The sequence below is a fragment of the Arvicola amphibius genome, chromosome 6, assembly GCF_903992535.2.
Source record: "Arvicola amphibius chromosome 6, mArvAmp1.2, whole genome shotgun sequence".
Lineage (NCBI taxonomy): Eukaryota > Metazoa > Chordata > Mammalia > Rodentia > Cricetidae > Arvicola > Arvicola amphibius.
In genome coordinates, this window is record NC_052052.2 from 9,431,031 (window position 1) to 9,447,074 (window position 16,044).

Sequence of the window (16,044 nt, forward strand, 5' to 3'; positions counted from 1 at the left end):
AGGTGCTCTTAGTGGCTACAGCTGAGAATGTAGCCTGTCAGAGTCCCAAGATCAGGCCAGTACAGATACCTGAATACTAACAAGAGCCATCCTGATCTGAATACCAGGAGCTACCACTGAGAACAGGGAGTCAACCAGGCTAAGCTGCTGCCTGAGGCCATGTCTGGGTCCCTGGCCTGGCTGCAGCTGGGGTCTGCATTGAACTCTGCTGCACATGTTGCCACTGGAGCTTATATAGAGGCCCAGGATCTGCGCTGGAGCCTGTGCCTTGGGTGGAGTCAGTGGGCCACGCCACAGCAGGGGCTGTACAGATATGAGTGGTCTCTGCTACCACCTGGGGCCAGGGTGTCATCTGGACTCGTGCTGCCACCAAGGGCCATGTGTGGGTCCATGTAGAGGCCAGAGTCCAGATTGTCGTATGTGGCTCCCTCCAGTTGCCACCAAGCACCATGAAGAAGCCTTGGGTCAAACCAGCCACCTGAGATGGGCTGGTGTCTGAGGACCAGATACATCCATGTCTGAGTGGCCTGCACTGCTACTCAATGACATGACAATGTCTGGACCCAAGTTGCAGCTGAGGGCCGTGTCAGGGTCTGTGGCCTCACTGCAGCCAGGATGTGCTAATGTCCGATGCTCCTATTACCATTAAAGACTGCACAGACATCCAAGATCAAGGTCCAAGTTAGTGTCTCAGGGACAAACCACCACTGGGGACAGTGGAGACATCCAGACCCATCTGCTGATAAGGACCTTGTTTTGGGTCCATTGTCTGACTGCAGCTTGAGGTCTGACCTGAAGTCCGGGTCCTGCATTACCACTAATGGTCACATAGAGGCCCAAGGTTGGAGCCACAACTTGCGGTCTTGGTGGTGTCTGGCAACCATATGGCTGCCAGACCCATTGCCACCTGAGTGGCCATTCCTTCCATCCAGAGCCAGGATGTCATTTGGGCCTAAGTTGTTGCCAAGGGCCATGTCTGCGTCAACAGTCTACTGTGGGATTGTGCTCTTGTACACTGTAAAGATTTGTTATTCATATTGATTGATTGGCCAGTAGCCAGGCAGGAAGTATAGGCGGGGCAACCAGACTAGGAGAATTCTGATTCTGGGAAGAGGAAAAGCAGAGATGCAGTCACCAGCAAGATACAGAGGAAGCAAGATGAGAATGCCGTACTGAGAAAAGGTACCAAGCCACATGGCTAAACATAAATAAGAATTATGGATTAATTTAAGTTGTAAGAGCTAGTTAATAATAAGCCTGAGCTAATAGTTCAAAAAACAGTTTATAATTAATATAAGCCTCTCTCTGTGTGTGTGTGTGTGTGTGTGTGTGTGTGTGTGTTTTGGAGGGGGACTGAACAGCTGCAGGACCAGGTGGGATAGAAACTTCCTTCTATAATGGTCCAGCCACAGATGGGGGTCTGTGTTGATGTCTGTGGCCACTGTCACCTCAGGAAGCTTTCAAATTATGCAAGATGAAAACAGAGGGATATACTGTGTCAGTCCCATCCTTTCCTGACCTAAGAAAGCTGGCCTTGCCTCTTGCTGGCCACTATAGCAAGAGAGCTGGCCCCTGCACTCAGGAGAGAAGGCCCTCACCCCTCACAACAGGCAAGAATGAACCTAGCCCGGGGGAAAGCAAGTAGGGGAGCTGACTCCACCACCACTCCAGGGCTGGTGGCCCCAGTGGCTCAATCTGACCTGCCTGGCCACAACTGGGCCTTGGGTTGACCCACCCTAGCATCCACCCAATCTATGTCCTTTTGGAGCTTGTGAAGCAACTGGTCTGTGGGAAAATACTGTTAAGACCTCTAAGACACAGGATCCCCCAGAAGAGCCGCAGTGAAGATCCAGTGAGAACGGTGTAGCAAAAGCCAGAGGCCTCGAGCCAGACCAGGGACTCGCTGCAATGGACAGCTGCCAGTCAAGCTGATGGGCCAAAGGGGTACACTGCATGGCACACCAGAGCCCCCAGTGCCATCAGGATGGATGAAGAGGTGATGGAGAGTCAGGAGAGGAGAAGCAGAGATTTTTCTGTTTCTGGTGTGGTTTTGTTCTGTTTTGATTTATTGGGGTTTTGTTGTTGTTGTTGTTGTTGCTTTTGTTTGCTTGCTTACTTGTTTGATTGCTTTGTTTTTTTTCCTTCCGTGGGGGGGGGAATACAACAGGGATTAGGGGGGATCTAGGGGGGCCAGGAAGTGAACAGAATTGGGGTACATGATGTGAAACTCCAGTGATTCAAAAATGAAGTTTAAAAATAAATAAATAGATATTCATGCTGCCATTTTTTAGGAGTGAGAAAGATATGAATTGCCAAGTGCATTCAGTATGTCCCTGAATCCCTTAGTTTCATATACATCACCACAAATACACAATAAACAAACAATAATTTAAAAGGTATTTTTTTTCCTTTGGTCTTTTGAGGCAGGGTTTCTCTGGGTAGTTTTGGTGTCTGTCCAGGAACTCGCTCTGTAGACCAGGCTGGCCTCGGACTCACAGAGATCCGACTGCCTCTGCCTCCCGAGTGCTGGGATTAAAAAACATGCACCACCACCTCCCAGATAAAAGGTAATTTGTTTTGTTTTGTTTTGTTTTTCGAGACAGGGTTTCCCTGTAGTTTCTAGAGCCTGTCCTGGAACTAGCTCTTGTAGACCAGGCTGGCCTCGAACTCAGAGATCCGCCTGCCTCTGCCTCCCGAGTGCTGGGATTAAAGGCGTGCGCCACCACCGCCCGGCCAAAAGGTAATTTTTAAAATGTATTTTTATATTATATGTATGAGTGTTTTGCTGACAGGCATACAAGTACACCATGGTCATGCAGTGCCTACTGCAGCCAGAGGAGGGCACCAGATCCCTGGGATCAAGAGTTATAGGTGGCTGTGAGCTGCTAAGTGGATTCTGGAAACTGAACTCTGTTAAGAGCGTTCTAGTCCTAGAAGATGAGGGCCCTGGAAAGAGCCCAATCGTCAGAGGCTCTACCAGAACACACCCAGCTTCCTCCAGACCCACATTAATATTTGGAGCATGAACCCTGCTATCAAAATCTGCTTCACAGCAGGCCACGTCAGCGCTTTCGTGTTTCTGAGTAGGAATCAGGGCGGCGCCACGGCTCAGACAGGTAGCCCTCTGCCTGCTGGGGCTGCTTCTCTTCCCTTGAAGTGAGAAAAATTGAGACGGAGGCGTGCAGCTCGGCGGTAGAGCTCTTGTCCAGCGCCTGTGAGGCCGTGAGTCGCTCCTCAGCAGTCACACTAGCCGGATGCGCACAATGAGGATTTCCATGAGACCATGGCAGTCCAGTGAATTCATCAAAACACGGGGAAGGTTCTGTGGTTCCTGCAGCGTAACCAGAATGCCAGACCTTCAGGGCAAAGGCGGAAGTGCTAAGAGACTAGGCGACTCCAGATGTAGGGCCTGGGTACCTGTCTCGGAGAACAAAGCTCTGAAGTACCACTGTGGGACTGACATTTGCGCTGGGTCCGCAGCCCGACTGGCAGAGTGATCTCCTAGTATGCAGTGTAAGTCCGGGGTTCAGTCACCAGAAGAAACTCCAGTGTGTGTCTGTCATCCCAGGACGGGGAGGTAGAAACCTTAGCTACACACTAGGTTTGAGCCCTTTCTGAGATATTGGGGAAAAAATTTAAAAATAAATAAAAAAAAACAACTAGGAACTGACTGGAGAGATGGCCCAGAACCATAGAGCACTTGTTCCTCTTGCAGAAGACTTGGGTTCAATTCCCAGCACCTACGTTGGGTGGCTCACAATCTCTTGCAACTCTAGTCCTAGGGGATCCACCACCATCTTCTGTCTTCTGAAGTGATCACATGTAGTTCACAGAGAAGCCGGCACACACACACATACATAAGTGAAATCAACTAATTTAAAAACCAAAACACTAAAGATGACCTTTGAGGCTGAGAGTCTAGCTCAGCTGTAGAACACTTGCCTAGCGTGCACAAGGTCCCAGCTTCCATCCCCCCCACCACCACCAGAAAGAGCCACATAAAGAAAGCTGTGCCCTGTGCAGTAATCGCTTCTCATTCCACCGTTCTTTGAACATATACATATTCATGAGCGGACACCCGCGAGTTTGTCTGAAAGTTAAATTGCTGTCAAAACAGGGTATTTTTCCCCTGCCACTTAACATCGTGATCTGACTCCCCGTCCCCTGCAGGTCCACACAGCCCAAAGGCTGCTAGGTGAGAAATAATCTATTAACTTCCCATCAAGGGCTGGGCTGGGCGCCAGCTCCCTTTCTGACAGGGAAATCTGTGGGAGCAGATTCATGACCTACTTTGATGTGGCCGGAGAAAGAGAGCTCAACCTGGTTGGAAATTCAAATCTGTCTTTCGTCTGGAGAGAGAACATAGATGCTGCCCTGGTGCAGTGGCTCTCACCCACTTTGTTGTCCTGAATAGTTCTCAGCGTCTCACTGCCCAGAAAGAAAGAGAAAAGAAGGAAGGAAGGAGAAAAGGAAGGAAAAGAAAGACTAAACAAAGGGACTTTGGAGATAGGGATAAGAGCAGTTGCAAGCTCCTGGACTCTATCCCCAGTTCTACAAAATATAAAATAAAATTAGTTGGGTTTATAGTCTATGGGGGAAAAAGGGGGAATGAAGGAAGGGGAGAGGAGGAGGCATGAGGGTAAGAGGTCACCCATGCATATACATATGGCACACAGTCCCATAGGCATATACACGTACATGGAAAAAAATGGGGGGCAGGGGTTTCAAGACAGGATTTCTCTGTAGCTTTAGAGCCTGTCCTGGAACTCGCTCTGTAGACCAGGCTGGCCTCAAAACTTACAGAGATCCACCTGTCTCTGTCTCCTGAGTGCTGGGATTAAAGGCATGTGCTGCCACCACCACCTGGTTAAAAAGTAAATCTTATTTTAATTTTATATGTGTGAGCATTTTTCCTGCAAGTATGCAGGAAATGTATGCATTAAGCCCATGTGTCCACAGAGGGCTTAAGAGGGCACTGGATCCCCTGGAACTGGAGTCACGGACAGTTGTGAGCTGCCATGTGGGTCCTGGGAATTGAACCCAGGACCTCTGGAAGAGCAGCCAGTGTTCTTAACCAATGAGCCACCTGTCCAGTCCAATTAAAACAAATCTTTAAAACTTGAAGCCTTGTTTTCCCCTGCATTCCTTCTGTCAACAAAGGAACCATGCATTATCATTCACCCCAGAGAAGCAGACAGCATAATCTGCGCATCTATCCACCCTGTCGGCGCTGAATCCTTTGATGTGGCACAGGGAGACTCCAGCAGCCAAGGGTGACCTTGAGTTCCATCCTCCTTTGCCCATCCCCTCTTCCCCAGTGCTGGGGCTATAGGCATAGGCCAGGTTTGGGGTAGGCTGTCTGTCTGTCTGTCTGTCTGTCTGTCTGTCTGGTTGGTTGGTTGGTTGGTTGTGACAGGGGCTTACTGGCTCAGAGCTCTCTATGAAAATAAGGCTGGCTTCAATTCACTGGCTTCAGCCTTCTGAGAGCTGGGATCAAAGGTGTATGCCACCACCTCCAGGCGAACAGGGTGGGTTTTTGTTTGCTTGCTTTTATTATTTTTATTATTTTTGCTGTTGTTATCATTTTATTACTATATTGTATGTGTGCGCACGTGCGCGCGCGCGCACACACACACACAGTAGGTGTGAAAGCAGAGAACCACTTTCCCAGTTATTCTGGAGTCTCCTTCCACCTTGTAGGTCTCAGGGATCAAACTCAAGGTCATCAGACTTTGTGGCTCAAACCTTTATCTATTAAGCAAATCTTCCCTGCCTACCTTGCCAGGTTTTCTGCACTGCTAGGGATGGAACCCAGGGCCTCATGCGCGTTAAGCAAGCATTCTGCCAACTGAGCTGTCTCACTATCTTAGGGTTTTGTTTGACATGATTTTAACAAGCCTGAGAGCCCAAGACAGGCATGGCATGGTCTCACTTACTGGGCCTGTGTGGGGGAAACAGAAAACAAACAAAAAACCATTTCCAAGGTCAGACCCCTCAGAATTCAGTGCTCTGTGCCGCCACACGTGGGCGCTCTCGCTCTCCTCGCCTTAACTTTTTTTTATGTGTTTTTGTGTGAGTCCTGGTGTCCACAGAGGTCAGAGGAAGATGTTAGATCTGGAACTGGAGTTACAGGCAGTTCTCAGTCGCCTGTCATGAGTGCAAGGAACTGAACTTGGATCCTCTGAGAGAGCAGTATACCTTTTAACCTCTGAGCCATTTCTCCGGCCCCCTCACTCCTTAACTTTCTTTGGCTTTCTTCGGATGCCCTTGGAAGTTGAAATCTACACTGTGCCTTCATCAAGGAGCGTGATCTAAAAGTTTGGTTTTTGTTCTGGGGACATCAAACTGGATTCTCCAGGGCATGTCGACATGCCCTTGACTGCCTTGAGACTGTCTGGTCAGAGCGATAAGTAAGTTCATTATTCAGGCAGCTCCCCTCCCCCCAGCACCCCGATGCTGTTCTGACTCTTTCAGCAGGTCAGCCATTCTTTCCTGGTATCAACAGCTCTTGCCTCTCTTAGTAGCTTCTGTCTCCTGAATGAATTCCGGTTCATCCCAGTGCGCTCCAGGTCTATTGAAGCTGCAGCCTCCTAGCCGACTGGAAGGAATGTCAGGGATAGATAAATCCCAGCTGCACATTACAGGGGGACATTGAGTTGCCTCCAGGCCAGACAGAGGGGACGTCTGGATTGAAAGTCACTTACAGCCCAGGCTGGAGTAGCAACTGATTCTGGAAATAGCAGCTAGCTGCCTTGAATTTGGCTCTGGGTGGATGGAGAGACAAGCAAAGGTCCTGGGGTGGGTGGGGACGTGGAGGGGCTCCTCTCTGTTGTGCCATGGCCCCCTCCAAGTCCCCTGTGACTAGGTCCACCCAGTCTTATTTCCTCAGAAGCCCTTCTGCACCAGTGACCTCGGAACGCCTGACCACTGTTCCCCTCACTCATGATGTGGGTTTCAGCAGAGGGTGAAAGAGTCACACCGAATGGTCTGGTTTCTTGGCCGGTGGCCAGCTCCAGGAGGCAGAGCCCAAGAGCCCAATCACCTTCCTCTGCGCAGGCGCTAAAGTGGCTCTGTGGCCAGGGCTTCTGTCTTTGTACCTCAGTGAGCACTGACTGTCACTTCTGTGTTCAGATCAAGTTGTAAGGAAACAGGGGTCCAGCAAGTGTAGATTCCCCACACCATCCTTATCGTCATGACAACAGGACGGGGATGTGGATGCGTCTGCCGCCGAACAGAATTGCTAAGTCTCCTTCTCCACTGAAATCCCCATCCAGGCTTTGAGAGCGAGAGGGCAGAAGTTACGAAGGAGAGGGGAAAGAAACAAGAAAAGGATGAGTAGGACTGGGGGTGCCAATGCCCTCTAGTGCATCTGGGTAGTAGTGGGGCAGGTGAACCCTTGCTTTTCTTCAAGTCCACCCCCAAGCAACTCTGACTAAATGACCAAACATATGATCCTTTATGGGTTTTCAGTTCAATAGCTACAGAGTCGGAGCCTGGGCTCTATAAAACCCCGTCTCAAAACAAACAAAACCCAAAAGACCCAGCAGCTTTCTATTTCCGAATCAGTCGGAGGTAGGTAGGAGCTTGTGTCTGCCTTGGGGAGGGCACGGCCCTTTCTCCTCTAGAGGGAATTGAGCGAAAGAATCCCAATGGAATTCAAAGGACAGTGGAGGAGAAAAGGAGACCACAAGGGGTTAGCAGGTGGGATTTGCCTGTTGAGCACCCTCTGCAGAAGTGGAAGGAAGGCCAGGGCTCGCAGGTCCCAGGTATCCTCCACAGTCCTCCATCTGAAAACAGTTTTTAAAGATGTATTTATTATGTATGCAATGTTTTGCCTGCATGTCTGCCTACAGGCCAAAAGAGGGCTCCAGATCTCATTACAAGTGTTTGTGAGCCATATGGTTGCTGGGAACTGAACTCAGGACCTCTGGAAGAGCAGCCAGTGCTCTTAACCACTGAGCCATTTCTCCAGTCCTCTCCACCTGAAATTATAATGAAATCTCAGAAAGTCTGCCTCATACCCTGCATTTGTGATCCCATTGAATTGTAATAACAGCCCAATGAGGTTAGTGCTGGACTTATCCCCGTTTTATAGAAGAGAAAACCAAAGTCTGAGGAGGCTAAGTGACTTGACCTGAGTTACACAGTAAGAGGAGAGCTAAGGCCCTTACTCACTGTGACATTCTAAGAGCCTTTGCTCTTGTCATGGTGTAGGTTGTAGGAGACGATGCTAAGCCCAGAGGACCAGCACAGGCAAATCACAGCATCTGTTCACTCCTTCATCCGTCCATCCCCTGTGTTCCATTAGACAGGGCAGTACACTCTGTCAGTTCTTTGTGCCCTCGCCTGGATACAGCCTGGGTACAAATTACACACTCCTGAGGCACGAGGTACAGTTCCAGGTTATCTCTGAGGGGGGAAATGGGCCCATCTTTAAGTCCTCCACACCAGACTCTCCCAAAAGGAACAAATAAATTACTCTTGGTGACTGACTCTCTACAATTACCCTGCAGGTACCTGTTGAGAGACAGGTTCCCAGCAAGCACTGTGGGACTGAAGAGGCCTTGGAGGAACTTTATCTGCCCATCCATCCATCCATTCACCCACCCATCACCCACCCATCTACCCTCCTATCCAATCATTCATCCATCCATTCATACACCCAATAGTAGTTTCCCAATAGAGAGAAAAACAAGATAAGCATTCAGGATAATGAGGAAAATTAGCACAGGGAGCCCAGAGCTGGAGCCATCTTGGGGCCAGCACCTGGGAAGGGTGCCTGGTGGGATCTGCGGAACTCTCAGGACTAAGGAGCCCTCCCAGTGTCTGTATAAGGAGGCAGCCAGACTCTAGCGTAGCTTCTGACTTGTACTATAGTTATTTTTCTCACTTCTGTGACCTCACAGTTACCTGGCTGGTACCTATTTGTTATGAAGCAAAAGTTGAAGTTCACAAAGATAAAGATAATATTCTGATTTTATTTTCATGTATTAATTTATCTCTATGTTAGGCTTTCACTCTTGTCCAGGATGACTTGTGTGGTTGTGTTGTTTTGTTGTTGCTGTTGTTTTTGAGTAAGGGTCTCTTTTTATTTTGTGGGGTTTTTTTTTTGAGACAGGATTTCTTTGTAACTTTGGAGCCTGTCCTGGAACTAGCGCTTGTGGACCAGGCTGGCCTCGAACTCATAGAGATCCACCTGCCTCTGCCTCCCGAGTGCTGGGATTAAAGGCTTGTACCACCATCGCCCGGCTTCTTTATTTTTTTTTAATTTTTTAAATTAAACTTTATTTTTATTTTATGTGCATTGGTGTTTTTGCCTGGATGTCTGTATGAGGGTACCTCTGGAGTCAGAGACAGTTGCAAGCTGACGTTTGAGTGCTGGGAGTTGAACCTGGGTCCTCTGAAAGAACAGACAGTGCTTTTAACTGCTGAGTCATCTCTCCAGCCCCCAACAGGATCTCTTTACAAAGCCCTGGCTGACCTGGAATTTGCTATGTAGATCAGGCTAGCCTCAAACTCACAGTGACCTATTGGCCTCTGACCCCTGAGTCATTGCTAGCACTAAAAGCATATGCCACCACTGGTGCCCTAAAGCCAGAAGAGGTCATCCGTTCCCTGAAAATGGGGTTACAGGTACCTGGGAGCTGTCATGTGGATGGTGGGAGTTGAACCCAGGTCTTCTGCAAGAGCAACAAGTGTTCTTTTTTTTTTTTTTTTTGGTTTTTCGAGACAGGGTTTCTCTGTAGCTTTAGAGCCTGTCCTGGAACTAACTCTTGTAGACCAGGCTGGTCTCGAACTCACAGAGATCCGCCTGCCTCTGCCTCCCGAGTGCTGGGATTAAAGGCGTGCGCCACCGCCGCCCGGCTGCAACAAGTGTTCTTAACTGCTGAGCCATCTTCCCAGTCTTGTCCAGGATGGTTTTGAAGTACTTAACACTGGTTGAATAACAGCCCAGGCTGACTAGTGTGTGTGTGTGTCCACTCATATGGAAGTTAGAGGATGATTTTTCAGGAGTCGACTCTCTCCCTTCATTGGGCGGGTTCTGGGGATTGAACTCAGGTCGTCAGTCTTAGCAGCAACTGTCTTATTTACCTGCTGAGCCATCTTGACAGACCCTTTTATATGTATGTTGTTATTTGAGATGTTTGTTGTTTTTGAGACAGGGTGTCACTCTGTAGCTCTTCATTGCCCCACAAGCTGGGACTGCAGGCCTGCCCGCTCCTCACCCAGTGAAGTACAGGTTTTATTCCCTGCTGAGCTGTCCGTGGGCAGGGCTGCTCCATATTGGCCTTTCCTTGGATGAGGAATAGGGAGGGAAGCGAAAAGAACTAGAAGTTAATGCCATGTTGGACAGATAACAAGGAGCCTTGTCCCTGTCCCTCTTCCTCCCCTTTCCCACTGCCACACTGTCCCACCCCCCCCCCCCGAGCAATCAGTCACTTTAGAAGACATGGGATTAGCTAAGGAATTAACTCTTAAGGGGACCCATCAAAATGACAGGTGGACCTTGGTCTCAGCAGAGTCAATGAAAGAATAAATCCCTGAGAAACCAAATAACCTGAACCCACCCACAGTCTCCTTCGGGAGCAGGTGGTGGCCGAGGACAGATGAAGGACATCCCTTCCTACTTCCCTGGGTTTTAAGCTCTCTTTGCGAAGAAAATCTGTCCAAGTAATTAACAGAAGTAATTAGGGGTCAGATGGTCATGAACGAAAATCACTCAGCACACAGTCACGATGCCGAGACTGTTTGTGCCAGGCAGACGGGGCTGGCCTGATGTGTCCTAGCAGTGTGACCCAGGACCTTGTTGTCCCTAGTGAAGTCTGAAGGCACATCCATAGTCAGCAGTCTGAGCCACAATAGAGATGGGCAGATTATCGGGACAGGGCATTCACATAGCTCCTAACCTCCTGGTAGTGCCAAGCTCAGAGATGTGTCCCTTGTCTTCTGCAAGACGAAGAGGGCTTTTCCTTTGATGTGTACTGGTCTTCTTGGCTATATTCCTGGCAGTGTCTCGGTAGCTTTCAAATCCTTGAAAAGGAACGTTGTAAGTCATCTATCTGTTCAGTCACGTATCTCCCACTCACCCACCGATCCATTTAACCCACCCACCTTCCCACCATCTTCTTCTCTACTATCTACCCTCCTGTCCATTCACTCAGCTAACTAGTCACCATTCCTATGCAGCCGACCAGTTTCCCACCCATCCATACATTCCCCCATAGCCCTTCCATCTACCCATCCATCCACCTAGATGGACATGTACTCACCTGTGTATTCACCCATCCTTTTACCCTTCCATCCACCTGGACGTGTACCTGCATGTCTATTCACCCAGCCATGTGAACCCCACCCATTTGTCTATCCTTCCACCTACTCATCCATCCATATGGAACACCTCTTTATTTACCCACCTGTTGGAGTAGGCTATATGTTCGTTCCCGGCTGCTCAGACCCAAAATAATCACAGAAAAACTATATTATTTGCAATACTGTTTGACCAATAGCTTAAGCATATTGTCTAGCTAGCTCTTATATCCTAAACTACCAATTTCTATTAATCTGTGTATCACCATGAGGTCGTGGCCTACCAGCAAAGTTTTGAAGGGCTCTGGTGGCGACATCTGTCTCCTGTGGTGGCTACATGACTTCTCTCTGACTCCGCCTACTCTCTCCTCCTCTATCTGCTTGGAATTCCTGCCTTGCCCTATTCTGCTAAACCACTGGCCAAAACAGCTTTATTTATTAAAATAAAAGCAACACCTAGGCAGAAGGCCTTTCCACACCATTTCCCCTTTTCTGTTCAAATAAAAAACAAGGTTTTAACTTTAACACAGTAAAATTACACATAGCAAAACAAGTATCAAGCAAGAATTACAGTTACAATATTTATATCTACTTTATTTTTATCATAAATAGGAGAACTTTAACTATACCTACTCTTCAACTCCATCAAAAACTCCAGAAGGATATATTACCTAGGTTAACAGTAGTGCATTTTAAGCAGCTTCCAAAACTCTAGAATTGACAGAGGTATCTCGCTGCCTGGATGGTCACCCAGGGTTCTTCAGTAACATTGGGACACCCATCTTCAGCCTGAAGGCCCATAGTATCCAGCAGACATTTCCATGAAGCAGGAAATTTGAAGATCTCTTATGCCTTGTACTGGCAAAGTTTATCAGTTGCTTTCTTCTGGGTCCTACAAAATGTCTGGCAGTTCTTTCGTGAAGCATGAACCCTGAAGGACCGTTTTGCCTTTAGAAAAGTTTAATAGTCATTTTTCTGTGGGTCCTGCATGTCCAGTTCATACAGCATAACATGAAGCTGTTCAGGCAAGAACAGTTTCTTGCCCAAATGGTTAACAAACTCCATAAGGAGCCTCGTTGATACCCATCATCCTCTTGAAGTAGCTTGTGCTGCCAGGAGCAGATGTCTCGTCATGAAAAATCCTAAGTTCTTAAAACATTTTAAATGCCATAGTCCATAGGTCTTTGAAAGGTTTGAAGATTACCTATCTAACTGAAATATATCCCTATATATCTAGAAAACCTAACATGACTACAAGATTGACTATTATAGATGACTAGCTATTAACTTGTATTTCTTAATTATACATTACATTTTTAAATGAACTGCACAGAAACAATACTTTAATCAAAAGCAGAACTATATATATAACACAATTGATCTTAAATTTGTATCAATAAACCAAGACCCATACCAATGCAAAATATCCATATCTATAGGATATCCCCCCTTTAAATGTAAACAACCATTTATAAACAATATTTGGGAATTTGGGTGTAGTTCTCTCCAAATCACTTCCTGCTGTTTATTGTGTGAAGCATTTCTGGGTTCATGGAGACCTCTCGGGCTGGTCTTGTTCCATCAAACCACATTAGTCTGGAAAGAACCCACATGTTCTCATCCTCTTTAGAAACAAAAGCAGAACCTCTTTTCCAAAGTAGCATATCCTTAGACCAAAATTTTGAAGTCAAGATACCTTTCTGGGCTGAGCAGGGCAGGAGAGGCCTCTCTGATACAGCAATATTGAGGTGAGACCTGGATGTCAAGAGGGAACAATGACCTAGGGAAAGAAGAGACAGAGGGGACTCAGGTAGAAACCTCCCATCTGCTGCTGGGACAAGCTGGACTTGTGCAAGGAACCTGAGGAAGTGGGATGGAGGGCTGAAGGATGTGAATGGCTGTAGAGAGGGGAAGTAGGTTGGGCAAGTCTGAGACACCAGTTGTACAGGGCTATCATCTGAGCCAAACTGCTGCCATCTTCAGGAGTTCTTGTTATTTTAAGATTTTTTTTTCTTTTTTTGGTTTTTCGAGACAGGGTTTCTCTGCAGCTTTTTTTTAGAGCCTGTCCTGGAACTAGCTTTTAAGATTTTTTAAATGATTTATTTAACTTTATTTTATGTGCAATGGTATGAAAGTGTCATATCCCCTGAAACTAGATTTACAGACAGTTGTGAGGTACCATGTGGGTGCTGGGAATAGAACCCACGTCCTCTGAAGAGCAGTCATCTCTCCAGTCCCCACATCAGGAGTTCTTGCAAAAGAAAATCACAGCTGGGCTTAGCTGACTGTTGAAATTTTCTCACAGAAGGAGCAGACAGGGAGGGTCATGGAACCCTCATCTGAGGATACAGCCACCCATTCAACCAGTTATATGTTGCTCTAATTCTACTTTTATTGCACGTGGCCTCAAGGTCTTGGGAGAGGTACTAGAGGCTACAGGTGGGGAAGGATGAGGCGCAGAACTCTATCTACACAGCCACGGGGAAACCATTATCCCTGCTGGGTGCAGACTTTCCAGTGTGGCTGCATTGTGGTCACCCGTGTTCTCACCAGTAGAAGCCTAGTAAACTCTTTGTTTTACCCGGGTGAACTTTGGAGGAACTGTACTTCCCAACTCAGTTTGTCATTGGTGGATGTTGTTTCCTTATCTCCTAGGGGAGGGAATCTTTCCTCAGAGAAGCACCACAGTTTAAGGACCAGAAGGATATGCCCTAGACACCAAAGTGGAGACTATTACAATATTATTCCCGAATGTAGCAAAGCCCCTTCCTGTTTGCTCTCCCCAGTTAAAGGCTCACCGATGTCTGTGATGTACAAACAAGAATTCAAGCAACGCCTAATGGCATGCAGCGATCAACTTCAGTTTGCCTCTATGGTCTGCTCAGCAGAAGCCCACCTGCTTCAAGGGTCAGAGCCCACCAAGGTTGCCTCGGAAACCAGATAGATGACTTATGTACCTACTTATGCACCTACCCAGCCACTGTGAGAAGTCATTCCTCTGCCTAAGACCATAGAGCTGGAAAGCAGAGGGGTGACTGAGTCTCACCAGGGTTCCTGAGGATAGAGAAGTATAGTGAGAGAGACTATAAGGAAAGGAAGGGGAAGGGGGGCTATAGTAACAGAATAGGGAAAACAGGATCCAGCTTGAAGCCAGCCAATCAGAAGCATTCTAGGAGGTGGTGGTTAGCTTCGTGTATGCAGCTGACTGAGCTACAAGGTGCTCAGATATTTGCTTAGTCCTAAAGACTTAGGACTAAGTGTATATTGCTGCTGTTTCTAGCCCAAATCAACACTTGAACGGAGTGTTTGAGTACCATGATGCATCACCCAATCCATTCAGGGCCCGAGTAATTCACAAAGGCAGCAGCAGAAGAGAAATCCACTCTGACTGCTGAACTGGGCCTTCTACTGCCCTGGCCTTGAGTTGCCGCATTACTTCTCCCGTCTCCAGCCTGCCAACTACAGAAGTACGTGGTACTTCTTGTCACCCATTATGGGAGCCAGTTCATCTCCACCCCCCTCTCTTCCAATAACATTTGACATTTTAAAATTTTATTATGTATACAATATTCTGTCTGCATGTTTGCCTGAAGACCAGAAGAGGGCATGAGACCTCATTACAGGTGGTTGTGAGCCACCATGTGGTTGCTGAGAATTGAACTCAGGACCTTTGGAAGAGCAGGCAATGGTCTTAACCACTGAGCCGTCTCTCCAGCCCCAGTTCATCTCTTGATACAGGGCCTCTTGTACACCATGTTTCTTGGGAGATCCTCGTGCATACAACCTCTAGCCTCTCTGGGATGCCTCCTATGAGTTACTCTCTGTCCTGGGATTTCATTTATTCCCTTCTTGGAGCTTGCTACTGCTTTCCAGTGATAGTTTTGTTTCCTTTCTAATGTGATGTGCACATGTGGTCCAGTACAAACCAGAACCTGGCACTCGGCACTCAGTAATGATCATGGAAGCAAAGGGATGTTTCTTTCTTTCTTTTGTATGTGGTGAGCTAACGTGAACTGTGTGCATGTAGGAGCCCCTGGGAGCCAAAAGAGGGCGTTGGAACTCCTAGAACTAGAATTACAGGTGATTGCGAGGTGTCATATAGGTTCTGGGAACAAAACGAGGGTCCTCTGCAGGAGAAACAAATGATCTGAACTACTGAGCCATCTCTCCAGCCCCCGACTTTTTTGTCTTTTTGAGACAGGATCTCATGAAGCCCAGACTGGCTGTAAACTCCTGACCCTCCTTGCCTCTGCCTCCCAAATGCTGGGATTATACCACCACATCTGGCTCCTAAGATGAACATTATAAACAATGAATTAGTGGTTCCTTAAAATATCCTGGCTGTTTCCCATGAGCTTCTTCTGGTCTAGGTCTTGGCCCCCAGCCACACTCAGTATTGCCAGCACAAGTCATTTTGCATTAGCCCGCTTGGACTCATGATGTGGTTGCTTCTGTCTCTGAAGCAAAGTGCTGTCTCCCTCACCCCAGAAAACACTGTCTGTCACAGCCTGTCTTCTAAGGAAATGTCATGCACACCCCGAGGCCACTGACGCCACCGATGGAGGTTGTTCAGAGGCCAAGTCCCCGTGGTAGGTTTTTGTTCATTTGTTTTGCTTTTGAGACAGGATCTCACTCACACTACGTAGCCCAGCTTAGCCTCAAACTTGAGGTTATCCCCTGCTGCCACCTTCTGAGTACTGGCTAGGCTGAGAGGCATGTGTTAGCATGCCAACCTTT